Source organism: Camellia sinensis, chromosome 14, assembly GCF_055761805.1.
Source record: "Camellia sinensis isolate YWXY chromosome 14, ASM5576180v1, whole genome shotgun sequence".
Classification (NCBI taxonomy): domain Eukaryota; kingdom Viridiplantae; phylum Streptophyta; class Magnoliopsida; order Ericales; family Theaceae; genus Camellia; species Camellia sinensis.
Genome location: NC_138974.1, coordinates 37,355,926 through 37,371,263, shown reverse-complemented (window position 1 = coordinate 37,371,263; position 15,338 = coordinate 37,355,926). Strand labels below are relative to the sequence as shown.

General features: G+C 42.2%; 1 long non-coding RNA gene across 1 annotated transcript; it reads left to right on the top strand.

Annotated features, from left to right (window-relative positions):
• The first annotated feature begins 1,809 nt into the window (after positions 1 to 1,809).
• LOC114278364 (uncharacterized) lies at positions 1,810 to 14,930 on the top strand. Its single transcript, XR_014350243.1, has 4 exons — positions 1,810 to 2,617; positions 2,754 to 2,800; positions 2,883 to 3,340; positions 14,862 to 14,930. It is a non-coding gene; the product is annotated as an uncharacterized LOC114278364 (long non-coding RNA).
• Positions 14,931 to 15,338: the final 408 nt, after the last annotated feature.

Here is a 15,338-nt window from a genome sequence, read left to right as displayed (position 1 = left end):
ATTTGACTAACGAAATGGCCTTGGAAAGAGTCAAGTGAAGAAGAATGATTTATACAGATGACACCATTTAATGGGACTTAAAAGCTTGGTTTGGTTATTCATAGCGATTAACAGATGCTATGCTTTTTAATCTTGAACTCTGATGCTTGCCATTTTGTTCTATATGTGAAGGTAAAGGAGATAATATCTCACTATCCATCCAACTACAAGCAATCTGCAGTCATTATTCTGCCAGATCTTGCGCAACAGTAGCATGGGGGTTGGCTTCCTGTTTCAGCAATGAATGCAATATGTTTTTAGAGTCTGCAATCAATTTCTAGCAAGTTTTTTTCTTCTGTGTTTATTTGTAAATTCACACACATATGAAATAATGAGGTCTTTTTTCTTCAAAATTTGTTGAACACATAGCACATGATATCAGGAACTTGATTAATGTATTATTACATCCTTAGTGGTTATTAACTTTGTTGAGTACCTAAATGGTAGTAATTTTTTCCCTCTGCAATGCTTCTTTCCTAGTTCAGAATGTTGATTTGTGTTTTTGGTTGCTCTTACAAGTCGAGTATTCTGTGATTCATTCACGGATTTTCTTTCTGTGAATCACATTTGCTTTGTTGAATCAAATGATTATTTTTTTTTAATAAATAAAATTTATTGCATTTATCAAAAAAAATAAAATAATAAAATTTATTGCCACAAGCATCAAGAAGATGCTAAAAAAATACAAAAATGTAACCTCAAAAACAGGGGAAAACACCTAACCAATCAAGTCATTTACAAAATTCAAAAAAACAAATAGATCTGGATCTAACCTCCCCGATACCCAGTAGAATCAAATAATTATTGATTTTTTTTGGGGTCTGTTAAGTTATTGTCACAATCAAATCATTGTGCATCACATTTCTATGGCCAAACATTCTTATCTTGGTAACTACAGATATGTTAAGTTCAATTATATTGCGCATCTAGTTATATTTTTTTATAGCTAGTCACGTTGACTTTACTCTTGTTTCCATACCCTCATGTAGCCAAAGAAAAGATCTAAATGGTTCATGTCCAAGAGGGTTAAAAGATCTTAGGATAGCAGTCTGTAGAATTAAGTAGAGCTGAGTTGGACGGATGATCTTCCTTTTTTCTCCTCTGCCTTCCCTTCCAAATCAATTCATTACTGTAGAGAACTAGAAAGTTGAATCCCTTTGAGATCTTAATCCTTGCGGAGATCTTGGTAATTGCCTTGAAAACTGCAAATTTCTGGTGGTTCTTCACAATTGATTACCAAGTAGAATCCACCCAATTGTGGTCTGAATTCTATGTTTGAGAAACTTGACTTCTTACCAAGTGCAGAACATGTTTTTATTAGAAGGTGATTCTTTGAATCGAATGATTTCACACTCCACTTTTAGCTCCAAGTGTGAATATAATATAGTAGTACAAATTTATGATACTTGAATATTTTGACCTCTAAGCTTTTTTGGCATGGTACTCATGTTTCATAGGTCCAATGCTTGTCCATATTTTTTGAAATAAATAAAAATAAGTTTGAATAGATGTTCTATGCTTTTCAAGTACTCACCTGTCCAGCATGTGATGAATGTGAGATGCAATGTTTTTAAGATTAGAATTAGTCTCTGGATAAGAATGAAAAAACAGAGAAATTGTTGCAAATACTTGGACTACTTCTAAAGAAAAGTTCAGGTATATTAGGTTGAATTGTGTCAAATTTGTTTCAACTCTAAGTTTGTGATAATATTTTAAATAAATAAGAAAAAAGGTCCATGTCTGTGATACCCTTCAATTTCATCATGGAAATATTAATATTACAAGATAGATCAGTTCATAGTGTGAAAATGATTGTTTGCTATGTACATGTTTTATAGCTATATGTTATTGCTTTGATATCCCTGTCTTTGCAAATACCTGCATACTTTACCTTCATATGTTATATGTAATTTCATATGTTCACCATGGATGTTTCCTATTTCTTCCCTACACGTGCATCGTGTTGTATCCATAATGCATCCATGTATCTTTTCTTTGGCGTAGTTGCTATCACCATGGGGCTTATAGCTCAACCTTGAAGGATTCTAGGCTGTTTGTTTCATTACCATCAGGCGTTTCTTTTAAAAATAACATGTTATGTGCTAGAGAAAGGAGAAGAAAAAGAAAAAAAACAAAAGTTTTGTCAAAAAAGGAAAAAAAAAAATGAGGCACAAAATTAGGAACTAGCATGGGGTTTTGTTTTTATGGCTCAAACGTTGTGTCATATTTGTTGAATTACAGCATTGTAATTCATTCTGGTGTGAGTAGTACAGGTGGCTAAGGTTATAGAAGTTGCTCCTATCCATGTGTATGAGGTTGCAACGTTCTATTCAATGTTCAACCGATCAAAGGTGAGAAAGTTGTTCTGATTTTTTCTCCTGTGGTGAATATATCTTTGAATAATAGTGTCTTGAAAATTGGTTAATCTTGCAAGGAACTTATCTGCATGTGTTTCTTCTATGGATTCCATAGTTAGGAAAATACCACCTTTAGGTTTGTGGCACAACACCTTGTATGATTCGTGGTTCGCGAGAAATTGAAGATGCGTTACTAAAACACTTAGGGGTGAAGCGCAATGGTTAGTCTTATACAACTACAATACATTTATCAATCTTCGCCTTTTTCTCTGATTTTACATTTTACAAAATCCTCATGAAATATTGTGGAAGTGGAATCTAAATTTCATAAAAGTCTATATTACTTTGGATGTGCAGAAGTAACAAAGGATGGCTTGTTTTCTGTTGGAGAAATGGAATGCATGGTTAGTATTTTCTTACTCGTTCACCGGTCTTGACCTGCATGTTTTGATGATCTTAACACTGGTTTTGTTTGTCTTATGCTAGGAATCGGGTTGCTAATAATTGGGAGGCTATATGTTTTGGTCCAGAATTCCCATGAGATTCCCATGACTTTGTGTAAAATGAAGGATCAAGTATAAACCAATCCAACTAAGCCTAATGTCCTATTCAAGTGGGATTGGCTACATAAATCTTTTTTCGACATTTTGCTCTATCTAAGACTATATGTTCACTTAAATTAATTAAATTCATATCATTTTTACGGCACACTACTGCTTTCTCCCAACATCCCATCATCCAAATTGTAATTAAGAGACAACATTTCTTTAAGATGCCTTTTGCCAGTTTGATTTGATTTCAGTTTGGGACATATTGATCATTGATGATGAAAGCTCAGTGTAATATATGTTATTTGTTTTCTGCAGGGGTGTTGTGTAAATGCTCCTATGATTACAGTTGCCGACTACTCCAATGGATCTGAGGGATATACATACAATTACTACGTAAGTACATTTAACCCTTTCTATTTTGCTAAATTTGGGTACTTTCGCACCCAACCAATTGGAAGCTGTGGGGATGTATTTTCTGAATACCAACACGTGGCAAGATGACGCCGACGTCTTGGCCGAAGTGCCACGTGTTCTGGTTGTGACGCCGAGGTTATTTCGGCAAGGCCGAGGTTATCTCTGAAGATATCGGAATCCGAGATAAGCGGATAATGGGTAAGGGGCAAGAGTCCTAGAGTAAAGAGAAGACTTTGCTAAGATAAGGATAAAGCTCTTAGGGAGTTTATCTTTATCTCTTGAGAAATCCAAAGTAAGCACTGAATGAGAGTCCATAGAAGTCAGGCTTTTAGTGGGACTAAGATTGAGTAAACTATAAAAGAGAGGCACCCCCATGGGTCTAAGGTACGCAGTTTTATGCTTTGAGTAGTGAGTTTAGCATTTGATTATCTTTGAGAGATATACTGCCTTGATCGTCGGAGTGCCCCCGGGTGGAAAAGCCACCGCCGGAGCCTTTTCTTTCTGTTACAGGTTTGTTGAAGCCATCTATCCTGCCGGTGCTCTCCAGCTGATTACTAGGCGAGTAGTGTGGTCAGAAAAACACCCACACAATTTGGTGCCGTCTGTGGGAATCTTAGAAGAATAGATGGCCAGTAACGGACAGAAGGAAAACATTGAGGGTGACACTTCTGCTGGGAGTGGTAGACCAATTGACCTTGACGTTGAAGGAGACAACCATAATGCAGAAACTCATGACCAAGGCCACGGTGAAAACGACGTCGGCCAGGAGGGCGATACTTCGAAGAGAACAGACCAAAGCAAGTATTATAACGAAGATAACCTTCAGGTATGGAGGGATAGGTGCCTACAGAGGGATGAGGAAGTAAAAGACTTGGCAAACAAGTTGGCAGACCTACAGTCGGTCGTCAACTTCATGATGCAAAATAATGTCATGCAGCCACCATACCCGCTGCAGGATACGCCAATGCCTGCAACTAATACACAGAAGAGGGGAAGAAGAGCAATCCCTGAAGTCCCACAGCACACCAGGAGTGGAAGGCACTCTCACTGACCTTCTAGGGAAATCAGACGAGAGGAGCCAAGACGAGAAGAGTCCCGAAGGACGTATCAGACAAAGGACCAAGAGCCTAAAGAACATCGGCATGTTCAAGGGCAAGCGCTCTACTTTGACACAACACATGGAGAGAGGTCAAAACAAGCCCACCACAAGGCTGAAAGTAGTGTGCCAAAAAGATTGAAGTCCAAAGATAGCCGAGCTCCAGGGAGGAGTAAAGAAGACTTGAGAGATTACCTGAAGAGGAAACAACAGAATGCTGAAGCCGAGGTAACTTCCCCGGTTAAGCCGAAGACACCATTCTCGGTGGAACTGGACAAATTTCAAGCACCAAAGCGATTCAGTATGCCGAGGTTCCAAATATATGATGGTAAGTCAGATCCCAACTTCCACGTTGGGCTATACCTGAATTCGATGGCATTATATAGTGGGAACAAGCCGTTGCTCTGCAAAGTGTTCCCCTCGTCCTTTGGGAAAATTGCATCAGATTGGTTCTATAAACTACTGAAAGGAAGTGTAAAAACTTGGGAAGGCCTGGCTGAGATGTTTGTGGCCAGGTTTGTGACGAACAAACTACAGCCATTGAGGGTGGACGCATTGATGGCTCTAAAGATCAGCAAAGACGAAGGCCTTAGGGCCTATGGGAAAAGGTACTATGAGATGTTCAATCGAATACCAGAATATAATCAAGAAGTAGCGGTCGTGTCATTCAAGAACGGCCTGAAAGACAATTGTCCACTACGGAAGTCTTCGGCAAAAACTTTTCCAAAGAGCATGGAAGAGCTCATGGCGAGAATTGAGAAATATGCCAGAACCGAGGAGGACACATCAGGGAATAAGGAGGTAAAGCAGGAAAAAGGGAACGGCGAGCCGAAACGAAGCCGAGGTGACAACGGATTTAACAAATCGAAGATAGAATTAAGGGGTAAACAGGCAGTGACGATTGTGTTCCGAATCCCAGTACACAAAGTCCTGGATCAAATTCGAAATCTACCCTATTTCAGAGCACCAGCAAAGACCCCAGGGGAATACATGGGAATGAACGTTGGTAGGCGTTGTGCTTACCACAATGAAAAAGGGCACCCAACTCAGGGCTGCAGAGCCCTAAAAGCATACTTAGAGGACTTAGTAAGGCAAGGCCATCTGAGGGACCTCGTCGACGAAGCTAGGACAAGAGAAGAGCAGGCAAGATTGCCTCAAGCACCAGCGGCCCCGCCTTCTCCAGCACAGCAACCACAGGGAGGGGGACCTAGGGTGGTTAATGTAATTCACTCAAAAGTGAACGAAAGCGACATTCGGGGAGAAACCCAAAGAGTAAAACACCTGCAGCACGTGAACCAGGTCGGACATAAACGACCTCGGCCTGAAGAGTACCAAGGACCAATGATAGCCTTCACTGAAGTTGACCTAGAGATGGTCCAGCATCCGCATAATGATGCCTTGGTAGTATCCCTCTAGGTTGGGGAGTGCCAAGTGAAACGCATCCTAATAGATCAAGGCAGCTCTTGTGACATCATGTACGTTAGATGTTACAAGGAGCTAGGCCTTCACCCAGACGACATGGAGCAATCAAACGGCCCGATGGTCGGCTTCAATGGAACGCCGACGTGGCCACTGGGCGTAACAAGCTTGGAAGTACAAGCTGGCACTAAGAAGATCAGGACAGAATTCATGGTGATTGACACACCTTCACCATATAACATCATCTTGGGAAGACCATGGTTGCATGCAATGGGGGCAGTTCCCTCAACATTGCATCAACTACTGCGATTCCCAACAGAGCATGGGATTGAAGAAGTTAGAGGAGATCAACTGCAGGCAAAAAGTTGCTCCATGGCAGCAATGAAGTCTACTTGCAGTGTTCGAGAGCCAAAAGAGGCTGAAATTGAAGATGAGGACGTGGAAGTACTAGAAGACGTCGGCAAAGAACCAGCCGAGAAGAGCGAAGATGCGCTAAAGAAAATCCTCGTCCAGGATGGAGACGAAGAACGCTTCTTTCTTCTCGGCTCGGGCTTAGCCGAAGAAGAGGAAAAAGAGTTGGAGACTTTTTTAAAAGCCAACATTGAGGTGTTCGCCTGGACACCCTACGAAATGCCTAGCATTGACCCCGAGGTCACTTGCCATAGACTGAATGTCGACAGGACAGCAAAACCTGTGATTCAACGAGCCAGAAGACCGACGCTGATGCACGTCGAAGCAGTAGAAGAAGAAGTAGACGGACTTCTGGAGGCCAGGGCCATCCAAGAAGTTCATTACCCGACATGGCTATCTAACACAGTAGTGGTAAAAAAAAAGAACGGTAAATGGCGAGTCTGCGTAGATTTTACAAGCCTGAACAAAGCTTGTCCCAAAGACTGCTTTCCTCTACCCAAGATTGACCAGTTGGTAGACGCCACATCTGGACATGGAAGGATGAGCTTCCTAGACATTTACAGAGGATACCACCAGATAGCCATGTACCCCCCAGACGAAGAGAAGACAACGTTTATCACCCCAAAAGGCCTGTACTGTTACAGAGTGATGCCTTTTGGGTTGAAAAACGCAGAAACAACCTACCAAAGGCTGATAACCAAAATGTTCAAACACCTGATTGGCCAAATAGTAGAAGTCTACATCGATGACATGGTCGTGAAGACCAAGGAGCCTAAGAGTCATCTTGCCGACCTAAAAGAGGTATTCAAGATCCTCAAAACATATCGGCTCCAACTCAACGCATCAAAGTGCGCTTTTGGAGTTGGATCTGGTAAATTTCTGGGGTACCTGGTAACGAGGAAGGGCATAGAGGCCAGCCCAGATCAGATCAAGGCCATCCTAGACCTACAGAGCCCAACATCAGCAAAACAGGTACAAATGCTTACTGGAAGGGCCGCAGCCCTAAACAGGTTCATAAGCCGAAGCTCAGACAAATGTAAACCCTTCTTCAACCTGGTGAAGAAGACCATGGACTTCCTATGGACTGAGGAATGTGAAGCCGCTTTGGCCGACCTAAAGAAATATCTGACCACAGCTCCGGTCCTCTCGACACTTGAACCTGGGGAAGAGCTGTTTTTATACTTAGCTGTGTCAGAACACGCAGTAAGTGCAGTGCTAATCCGAGAAGAACAAGGAGAACAAAAGGCTGTTTATTATGTAAGTAAAACCTTGGCCGACGCAGAAACAAGGTATTTACCACTAGAGAAATTGATGCTGGCCTTAGTAATGGCCTCAAAAAAATTGAACCATTACTTTCAGGCGCACAAGATCGTGGTACTCATAGAGCACCCACTGAAGTCCTTGTTGCAACAAGGAGACTTAACAGGAAGAATCGCAAGATGGGCAGTTGCCTTGGGCCAGTATGACCAGGAGTTCAGGCCTAGAACAGCAATAAAGGGCCAAGTTTTGGCCGACTTTGTGGCCGAATTCACGCCTGAAACCATCGAACATTGGGCTCCGTTAAGCCAGGATGAGCATGGTCCCAGCAAGCAAGGAGAATCCCAACCTAAGGCAAAAGAGCAAAGGAAGGAAAAACTCAGACCCTGCAGCATCTACATCGGCGACTCATTCAGACTGTTTGTCGATGGAAGTTTGAACCGACAAGGAGCGGGGGCAGGAGTACTGCTGATATCTCCAGATGGAGAAATAATAGAACAGTCCATCCGTTTGGGGTTCAAGGCCTCAAACAATGAAGCGGAATACGAAGCATTAATTGCAGGGCTAAAACTAGCAACAGCAGCAGAAGCAGATGAGGTAATCGTTTTTTGTGATTCACAGCTTATTGTTAACCAATCAACAGGGGAATTTGCAGCCAGAGACGAAAGGATGTCGGCATATGCAAAAGAGGTCATCAGATTAGCAACCCTATTTTAGAACTGCCGACTACTCCAAGTTAGCCGAGATGACAACACCTACGCCGACGCGTTGGCTAACTTGGCAAGTTCAATGCAGACTGGAAAAACAAGGACAATTATGATCGACTATATGTCGGGCCCGAGCATAAAACCACAGAACACAGAGCAGGAAGCAATGTGTGTGGACATAGGGCCAAACTGGATGGATGCAGTTGTTACATTCCTGAAAGAAGGAAAGCTGTCAGAAGATCGTAAGGCACACAAAGTCAGATTGAAATCGACAGGATTCAGTCTGACAGCAGATGGACACCTCTACAGAAGGTCCTTCACTAGACCTCTTTTAAGGTGCGTATACCCTTTGCAGGTTGAAGATTTCCTATATGAAATTCATGAAGGAATTTGTGGAAGCCATGCTGAGGGCAGATCATTAGCCCACAGGACCATTACCCAGGGGTATTGGTGGCCCTACATGCAAAAGGATGCTGAAGCCTACGTGAAGGAGTGTGAACAATGCCAAAGGTTTGCACCTTTGATACATCAGCCAGTTGCTGACCTAAATCCAGTATCCAGCCCTTGGCCGTTTGCCCAATGGGGCATGGATCTTATTGGGCAACTTTCCTAGGCAACTGGGCAGAGAAAATACTTGCTGGTAGCAACAGGTTACTTTACAAAGTGGATAGAGGCAGAACCTCTCGCCAAAATTTGAGATGTGGACGTCAAGAACTTTATATGGAGAAACATCATCACCAGATTTGGCATTCCAAGAACAATAGTTACCGACAACGGAACACAGTTTGACAGCAAACTCATCAAGAACTTTTGTGCGAAATTCAAGATCCAGAATTACTTTTCAACACCAAGTTTTCCCCAAAGTAATGGGCAAGTAGAAGCATCCAACAAAGTAATTTTGGATGGAATAAAGAAGAGGCTGCAGGCAGCAAAAGGAAAGTGGGTAGACGAATTGTACAACGTGCTTTGGGCATATCGGACTACGCCGAGAAGATCAACAGGGGAAACCCCCTTTGCCATGGCTTATGGCACAGAAGCAGTCATTCCACTGGAAGTTGGCATCCCAGGGGTCCGAACCCAGGGAGTTGAGAACGGGACAAATGACATACTCTTAGCCCGAGACCTGGATCTTTTGGAAAAATGAAGAGAGAAAGCTGCACTTCAACTCGCAGTATACCAGCAACAGCTTGCCAGAGCTTACAACAAGAAGGTCAATCCAAGAGATTTTTAAGTCGGTGACCTAGTCCTGAGAAAAGTCGTCGGCAACAAGAAGAATCCCAAAGAGGGCAAGCTTGGCCCAAACTGGGAAGGACCCTACAGAATTACTTCGATATTAGGCAATGGGGCTTATCGGCTTGAAGATAACGATGGCAAAACACTGCCAAGACCTTGGAACACTTGTAATTTGAAATTCTTCTATCATTAGATGTGCATTATTTTTGGCCGATGTCATCAATAAAATATTTTTCCTTTTCTTTAAACACATATGATTGATAAAGTTACATATTGGTGTTCTTGGAGACATGAATAATGAGAATCCAAGTAGAACTCAGGTTCACATTGGGGGCAGAGAGAAGAGAGAGACACTTAATTCACTTGTTGAAATTTGTAGCAATTTACAAGTTGAAGTTAAGCCGAGATTATTCCTTATCTTCACTTGTTGAAATTTGTAACAATTTACAAGTTGAAGTTAAGCCGAGATTATTCCTTATCTTCACTTGTTGAAATTTGTAGCAATTTACAAGTTGAAGTTAAGCCGAGATTATTCCTTATTTTCACTTGTTGAAATTTGTAGCAATTTACAAGTTGAAGTTAAGCCGAGATTATTCATTATCTTCACTTGTTGAAATTTGTAGCAATTTACAAGTTGAAGTTAAGCCGAGATTATTCCTTATCTTCACTTGTTGAAATTTGTAGCAATTTACAAGTTGAAGTTAAGCCGAAATGGTTCCTTATCTTCACTTGTTGAAATTTGTAGCAATTTACAAGTTGAAGTTAAGCCGAGATTATTCCTTATCTTCACTTGTTGAAATTTGTAACAATTTACAAGTTGAAGTTAAGCTGAAATAGCTCCTTATCTTCACTTGTTGAAATTTGTAGCAATTTACAAGTTGAAGTTACACTGAAATGGTTCCTTATCTTCACTTGTTGAAATTTGTAGCAATTTATAAGTTGAAGTGAAGCCGAGGTTATTGCTTAAACCCTTATAGCAATCTACAGGTTGGTTAAACCTAAAGAAGATGCTTAACACTTGTTGAAATTTGTAGCAATTCACAAGATGACCTTAAGCCGACATATGATCATCTGTTGAAATTTGCTGCAATTTACAGGTTGAAATAAAAGCTAAGTATATTGTTTAAACACTTGTTGAAATTTGTAGCAATTTACAAGTAGATCATTGTTTAGCACCTGTTATAACTTGAGAAATGTTTGCAAAGATAGCATTGAATAGTATATACTTGTTGAAATTCATGAAAAGTTTGCAGGTCAGTATCTTGCCGAAGTAAAGCTTGTAGTTACTATACCCGAGGTCTTTAACCCCGAGAAGATTGCACAAAGGAGGCAAAGTATGAAAGGCATGCCAAATGTTCTAAGTATAGAACCATGCAGAAGCAATCAAGAGAAAATAAAAACTAAAGCATTCAGAGAAAACACAGTTGCAGTTGTGTACAAAAAAGGCACTACGGCCTAACCAAAAACAAATTGCTCGGCAGTGACAAAGATAGGCACATCGGCCACAAAAGGAAGCTTACATTGTCCAGAAAACAGAAAAGTAAAAAAGTTCAAACAAAGAAAAACATTGGAGTCAGGCTCCTTCAGCATCAACAGCTGGGATGGGCTGAAACCTCGGAGGATTCTGGTGGAACCACCTCGACAATCTTTTCCGCTGCCAACTCGGCGTCAATTTCGGCAAGTGTTTGATCAAGACTTCTATCAACTGGAGGAACATCAGATGATGCTTGCTTAGGAGTGGTCTCCTTGATAACCTCCTCATCCTCCTCATGAGTCACGTCTAGGAATTGATCATCCTGAGGAGGGGACTGGGTCTCACTAGCATCTTTGGGCTTCCTTACCAAAGCCTCATCATCATCCTTATCCTCATCCTCAGATTCAGACTCAGATTCATCTTCGGCTTGGCTTGGCGGAGGAGGTGGAGGAAATGGAAGAGGAATAGCGTCGGCTTGGCGCAGTGGTGAATTGTCAGGAAGATTAAGTTTCTTTGCAAGGGCCACCCAACCAAGGGAGAAGCCCCTGTTGCACGCCTGCCTAACTTGTAATTTGTATTCCTCTGTAACGTCGGCCATTCCTTGTGCATAGGCCTTTTCGTCGGCCGCTTTGATTTCGGTGTCTTTAGTAGATAAGGCCTCTTGAAGTTCCTTTTCGGCTTGGGCCTTTTTGTCCTCGGCCTCTCTCTTCTCGGCTTCGGCGACTTTCTTAATAGCCTCGGCAGATTCGGCCTTTTCTTCAGCTAGGGTTTGGGCTTTGGTGGCAGCCTCAGCCTGGTCTTCAAGCTTCTTCATCTTTGTCAAGAAAGTTTTATTTTCTTTTTTTAGGGCAGAAACCTCCCGCCTCATATCGGCCAACTTCTCCCTTGTTTCAAAAGCTTTCATGGAGAGATAATGGGCATGTTGAATGGTCTGAAAGAACCCAAGGAAAAAGTTATTACACAAACTTTACAAGTATAGAAAAAGAGGCAGAAAGACAAGTTGGCAAATGGGGAACTTACTTGTACAGAACGTTGGAGCATGAGGGCATAGTTCTCGTACTCGCTCATCTTGGCATTCTGCTCAAGATCGCCAGGAAGGAGAACAGCAGTACTGAGTGCCACGCCGACATTGATGTCATCGGCATTGTCACAGGCTAGAACAGGCTTATCTTCTAGGGTGATTTCAGGCACCCAAGGGACTCTTGGTATTTTGGAACCCGAGGTTGTCGCAGACGATGACCTTGGTTTCTTTGATTGTGTAGACTCTGATGGCTGTGTCTCAGCAGACCTTTTTTTGGGGACGGAAGACGTCTTCTCATTCCCTGCCAATTGTGAAACTGTCAGGTTATCCTCAACCTCAACTTCAGTGGCTTTAGCCTTTGGCTGGGCTTTCTTGGTTCGTTTCGGCTTTGGTGGGGGCATGGTTTGCGTCGGCTGAGCATCGACGTCGACAGGGAGATCGGCAAGAAGGTCTTGAGCAACAGGCTTTGGGTGACCCATCTCAGCAGTTTTGACAAGTCTTCGCCAACATTTTCGTTCTTGTATTGGGACCAAGTATAGAGCAGATGTAGATGGTTGATTGGTTGGGTCAGATGTTGACTCTTGATCTGTTCGTGATATAGAAGCGGTTTGAGTTATGGCAGTAGGAGGAGAAAGGCTTTTCTTCTTTCTTTTGGGGACGTCGGGCAAAATCGATTTGTATGTAAGAATAAAGTTGAGAAGAAGAGGTGTTTGTGAACTGGCAAGTCCAGGAGTTTTTTCAGGTCCTTACTGGGAACGTAAGATTGGCGGAAGTTTTTCTCTGGCTTGCGAACGTCTGCAAGAAGAAACAGACATTAGAAATAGATAAAATATTGAAGATTTGAACAGAAACAACTAAGTATTGACACTGGGCTCTTACCCTTGCCCTCTTTAACTGATCGGGGAAGAGGGTAGAGAAGGGCGTCTTCGTCTGTGCCAAACTCCTAATTTCCCGAAGCAATAACATAATCATCTCCAGCCCCCTTGTTAGAGTCTGGAAGGTCGGCTACGATTTTGAATTCAGTGGACCTCGGCTTAAGGCGATATTACCAAAAATTACTCGATAAGAGTTGATTGCCAGTTGCATGGGGTTTAACTTGTAATAATGAAGAATCTCGCGAAAAAGGATGTTGAGTGGGAGCTGAAGTCCACATTCAGTAAAAGCTACAATGGGAAGGGGCATGACATTTTCTGTAGGCATGATGGAGTCGCCATCCCCAGCTAGTCTCAGGTGGACATCGGCAGGGATAGAGAACTCTTGCCTAAAGTACTCAAGTTTGGTCGGGGTATCCACCTTGTGCCTCCACATACCCATAACGTCGGCCTAAAATCAGAGGGCTAGGTTTCAGAAAAAAGATGCTCTTAAGGGGTTATCGGGACCTCGGCGAAACCCTAGGTATATGCTGGTAAGGATTGTTTCAGTTTTTTCCTAAGAATTAATAGGTTCTATAGACAAATCCCAAACCTAAATCTATGAAGGCAAAGATTAAAAGCAAAAATTGAAGGCAGAGATCTGGAAAACAACATAGGAAACAAGAAACCAGAACGCAGTTTCAGAATGAAGAACAAAAGTGGGGTTCTCAAAAGCATAAAGAAAACAAGAACTACAGGGCCAAGAACAGTGGCAAAAATGCAAGAAGTAGTGAATAATAAATATGATTCACGGAATTAACAGTTTAAACAGAACAGTAATGGCAGCAAGCAGATAGAAGAACATCAGTGAACTGAATACATAAAGAATAGTGGCTTACCAGAGAAATTGAAGCCGGAATGAAGTTCGCCGAAGACAGACGACGGTTACAGAAGTGACAAAGTAGCGAGAGCCTCACCAGAAAGACAAATGAAGTTGCAGAGCCTGGAGCTTGAACAATGACGGATTCGAGAGACAGAGCTTAGAGAGAGAAAAAGCAAAGTGAATCAAAGCACAAAGTGAAGAGACGAAGGCAAAAGTAGTGTTTTTGTTGAAAACGTGAAACGGCGGCAAAATAAGGCATTTACTGCGCCTGGAAAGACGCATGCGTCAGACGACGCAGACAGATTAAGACGGCTTACAAGCGTGTCACAGGCACGGACCAATAAAGATGAAACGCGTGTCTAAAACGGTTAAATTAAAGTGCATGACAGCTCATGCGCGTAAAAAGTTCCTTAAAAATCTTTGATTTTTTAGGGAAAGCATGTCGGCTAGAAATGAATGATCTTGGCTGTCAAATCTTAAGCCGATTTGCTGGAAGAAAATACAGATATAGGTTCCATCACCCCAGAATGCCGAGGTAATAGAACCTAGGGGGCAGTTGTGGGGATGTATTTTCTGAATACCAACACGTGGCAAGATGACGCCGAAGTCTTGGCCGAAGTGCCACGTGTTCTGGTTGTGACGCCGAGGTTATCTCGGCAAGGCCGAGGTTATCTTTGAAGATATCGGAATCCGAGATAAGCGGATAATGGGTAAGGGGCAAGAGTCCTAGAGTAAAGAGAAGACTTTGCTAAGATAAGGATAAAGCTCTTAGGGAGTTTATCTTTATCTCTTGAGAAATCCAAAGTAAGCACTGAATGGGAGTCCATAGAAGTCAGGCTTCCAGTAGGACTAGGATTGAGTAAACTATAAAAGAGAGGCACCCCCATGGGTCTAAGGTACGTAGTTTTATGCTTTGAGTAGTGAGTTTAGCACTTGATTATCTTTGAGAGATATACTGACTTGATCGTCGGAGTGCCCCCGGGTGGAAGAGCCACTGCCGGAGCCTTTTCTTTCTGTTACAGGTTTGCTGAAGCCATCTATTTTGCCGGTGCTCTCCAGCTGATTACTAGGCGGGCAGTGTGGTCAGAAAAACACCCACACAGAAGCTTTTCAAAAAATTTATGGGTGTCTCTTGCATTAACATGTAGGAAGATGCAACTCCAGAGCAAGTTGTTGAGATTGTCAAGATGTTAAGAAGAGAGGAGAAGCCTCCGGTAAGGCAACTAGACTAGTTGGATTATTTTACCATTTGATTGGTGTTATTGTAGCCTTATTGTCTGATTTTGCGTTTACATTTCAGCGTGGCTCACAAAACCCTAAGCGCATAAATTGCGGACCAGAAGGGGGGGAATACTACATTGTTAGGTGAGTCCAAGGCTCCCCCTTGTCGAGATCCGGATGCTTGCTAATGTCAAATTTTTGGTAAATTTTATTTCCAATAATTCAAACTCAGATGTTCCGGGGCTCTTAAGTTGACCTGTTAAAAATGCTTCTTTCCATTTTTTTGGATATGCTAGTGGATATGATATTAGTAATATGGTCATTACCTCTGAGAGGTTATGAGTCATTCAATGAGTTTGTGGTTGACCTTGATGGTGATATCTATAGACTTCATAAACACCGTG